This window comes from Mytilus californianus, unplaced genomic scaffold, assembly GCF_021869535.1.
Source record: "Mytilus californianus isolate M0D057914Y unplaced genomic scaffold, xbMytCali1.0.p SCAF_3, whole genome shotgun sequence".
Lineage (NCBI taxonomy): Eukaryota > Metazoa > Mollusca > Bivalvia > Mytilida > Mytilidae > Mytilus > Mytilus californianus.
In genome coordinates, this window is record NW_026262679.1 from 22,350,165 (window position 1) to 22,354,160 (window position 3,996).

General features: G+C 30.3%; 1 long non-coding RNA gene across 2 annotated transcripts; it reads left to right on the forward strand.

Moving 5' to 3' along the window:
• The first annotated feature begins 383 nt into the window (after positions 1-383).
• LOC127733481 (uncharacterized) lies at positions 384-3,795 on the forward strand. 2 transcript variants are annotated; one of them, XR_007997105.1, is made up of 7 exons: positions 384-436; positions 997-1,089; positions 1,471-1,563; positions 1,880-1,949; positions 2,019-2,110; positions 3,322-3,391; positions 3,754-3,795. It is a non-coding gene; the product is annotated as an uncharacterized LOC127733481 (long non-coding RNA). The 2 variants fall into 2 exon arrangements; XR_007997104.1 differs by having other exon boundaries at positions 1,880-2,110.
• The last annotated feature ends 201 nt before the right edge of the window (positions 3,796-3,996 follow it).

The following is a 3,996-nucleotide window of genomic DNA, read 5'->3' on the forward strand; positions in this document are numbered from 1 at the left end:
TCTACATACAATCTGCTTAAATTTTAAGAAATGACCTTATATGAGCTATTGACAAAAAATGATTGAAGTCTTATATGAAAAGAAAAATGGTTGTTATGGGGCAAAATACTTTACCCTGTATCATAGGAAAAAATCTGATAAAAATTACAAAACATCACCTAAGTACATCCCTAAAAGTCTCGATTATTTGATAGTATCTAGTGTTGTCAGGTAAGAGTTATTTTATCATGTTTATTGCTCGGTTACTTGCAATTACAAATTAAGTTGTTTTTTGGCCTGTGCTTAAATAAATTATTTTTACAGTGTATTGAGCTATCAGTCAATGGTCAATGTAATAACTGTGTGAATGTTGGGATCTGAATTAAATTTATATTTTACTTTGTAGGAAACCAACCACTAAAGCAACATGCATCCCTTCCAGGACGCTACCTAACAGGTAACATATCTCTATATCACTAGAAACTATAAAGGGTTATACCACAATTACGCAATATACATTATAAGGAAGGCAATTAGTTCTTTAGGAAAAGAAAAAGATTAGCAAAAATTTAAATGAAAGAGTCAATGTGCATTTAAATTAAGTATACTTAAGTATATTACCATAATCATATAATATAAGGTTCAACAATTCTTGTGTAAAAATACTTTTCAGAAACTATAGACACAATTGAAAATTAATTTAATCATAGAGGTCTTAAATGTTTCATGAGTTTGAAAAATTTGAAAACAAAATATTACTTGAACCTGTTGAATGAGTCTATGTTTAAGAGAAAATGAATTTATGGAATCAAAAGTTGCAGCAAATGACTTCTGCAAGTCGATAAGTTGCCAATATTTACTGTGCGTATGTATAACTTGAAATAATATAACAACAGTCAAGCACACATAAAAAAAGAGACAACAGCATAAACATTTAATCACACAAAAAGAAAAACTGAGATGTTGCCAAAAATTATCCTGATTAAAAAATTACATATACTTTTTAATTATTTAAAGAGGTACTTCTTGTGGCAGGCCACATTGAGGAAGGGGTAAAGGCATTAGAGGTGGAAGAGGAAAAGGACGAGGTGGTAGAAAGAAGGGCACTTAGTAAGCACATATCTTCTTATATCTATATAATACATTCTTACACTGAAACTTGTCTAAAACAATTTAAATTACTTGTAACTGTTATCACAAATGAATTAAAGATGTATTTTTTTGGTCTTTAACATTAGAAATTAAATCTACAAATTTTGTTAGGAACCTTTTATGAGCTGGTTATTTGAAGTCTTGTATGCCAAAAAATGGGTAATATGGGGCTAAATCTTAGGAAAAAACAAAAAAAGAGTCCAAACATCTGACAAATAATTACAAAACCTTAACTTAATACATCCTTAAGACATCTCATCGGAATTGTTTATGTTGTATTATGTTTTCATCAATTCATTTAAAATGACCGAAATAATACAATTTCTTATTTTTTGACAGCATCCAAAGTAGCAGTACTGAGAGTAGTGAAAGTGAGAATGATAAGATCAATATAAGCAGTCATGACAGTGACCAGAGTCCTGTTATAAACAAGTATGTAGCAGTATTTGGCTTCTGTTTTATGAGATATGTTTTCATTTGTTTTAAAATGAAATCTTGAATACCCCATTTCAATGCATTTATATATGCAAGTTTCAGTGGTACTGCAACAACTATTTTCGACATATATATATGATTGTATAATAAAAACTATAACACAATTTTCCATACATTTCGGCCATTACGGCCTTCGTCATTTTATATATATATAAAAATCTTTTTATCTTTAATATGTCGAATTGGAAAGTTTACATGTTGTTTAAGAGTTCTTATTTGTCACAAGTTATCAATGTATTTTTTCTCTTGTCAGAGTTGATAGACAAAAGGATAGGAAAGCAAAAGATTAAGAGAAGGTAGAGAAAGAAAAAGATCAAGAGAAGGTAGAGCAAGAAAACGATCATGAGGAGGAAGAGAAAGAGAAGGTAAAGAAAGAAAAAGATCAAGAGAAGGAAGAGAAAGAAAAAGACCAAGAGGACGTAGAAAAAGATGTTACTCAAGAGAAAGAAGAAACACATTACGAAGAAGTTCTGCAAGACGACAGGTTTGTGACTAATATGAAGAAAAGAAACAATGATCAAAGAGATAACACTATCAGTAAAGTGAACTTGTAATTTATTTAAATTGATTAGTGTCAGACTTTAAGCATCGCACAAGTTGGCATTCAGAGGTGGGTGGGGTTAGATGGTAAACTGTGGTTCATCTTTTATCAATAGTACCACTTAAGGAAGTTCGCTACTCAGTTTCAAAATAACAAGCTTTTCATAACACTAGTGTATATTGAAAGGGGATAAATAAAGGATTTTTCGAGATATTAGCCATTGAAATTTTGGCGGGAAATGTTTTCTCTTGACTTTTCATAGCTTTATCATTGACAAGTTAAAGCTCTCAAAAACTATTAAAAAATAACAAAGATTTTGTAAGACTTTTACAGATGGCTTATAATTATACATATAAAAGATTTATAAAAAGAAAAATGGGGGTCAATGGGCAAAAAAATTTAATGCATACGAATGGATAAAACCAGAGGATTCCGAAAATCTGACAAAAAATCCAAAATATGGCAAGTGAACATCCTTAAGTTGATGCTAGGGGTTGTCTTGACCTCGTTGTAAAGTATGAATGTTTCGTTCATTGTGGAAGACTCTACAACTACTGTCAATGAGGAACAGGAATTAAATCCCTGTTTATTGATAATTTCTATTTTCCATGTATTTTATGTGCTTTTGTCACACGTACATTTACCTCATATCATCCCTTTTTTTTTTATCTTTTAACAGTAAAGTGAAAACGATATTGGAACAATGTACAAGAAAAAAGTAAAATAAGAAATATACTGAACTCAAAGGAAAGTCCTTATTCAAATGGCAAAATAGAATGATCCAACACATCAATGTATGGAAAGCAACTGACATATTTCTGACTTGGTACGGACATTTTCTTACTCATAAGAGTGGATTAAACCTAACCAAATCTCTCACTTGACAACAGTCTAGTAGCAGGCCATTATATTGACAAAGTGTGATCAAAACAAACACAATATAAGTAAAAATGGCAATACAACCAAAATTGGACTTAACAGTAAGGATTAGAAATATACAGACAACTAAAAAAACACTGTTACAGGTACAATGTGGAATTTATTTTTACATCACATTCTCAATTTACAATTAGTGATGAGACAAAATACCATTAATTTGTCTCAACATAAACAATAAACTTGAAAAAATTGTTTGACTTTATTTTTATTTTTAGCTTTTTGTATGCTGCTACTCTAACAGAAGAATTGGGATATCCCATTGTCCAGGATCTTTTGCAGCTGCAGGTAATATATCTACTAAAATTTTCGTTAGTATAATGCTAATATTAAACTTTTTTTTAGTCCCCTAGCAATGAAGTCGAAGGGGACTTTGGGTTTGCACTCTGTCCATCTGTCAGTCTGACAAATCAGTTTTCCACACTTTTTTTCTTCATGCTTGAAGATATAGATTTGATATTTAATGTATTGTTTTATAATGACATCCCCAACTGTTCATGGTAAGACTTCTATGGTGTTCCATAAAATGACTTTGACTAAAAATGAACACATTATGTATGTCAATTTCATATTTTTATTTCATTGCATCCTTCCAAGAAAGGGAAAATTGACATTTATTTACATCTCATTGTTTTGTTTTCTTTTTTTAGATGAATACTGAGGAAGGGATTTTGGAATTTGAGGCTACTGACATAAGCAAAGGTAAGGAAAATTAGACAATGACCAACAACAAACATGATTAACAAAGAAAATGGAAAATTATAATGATATCCTAAAGTAGTACATGTATAATGGAACATAATTAGAATTAATACTACAAAATAGAAAATGTCCTATCCATTAACATGATTAAGTTTTTTTATGCACACCAGTGTCATAAACCAGAGAAATAC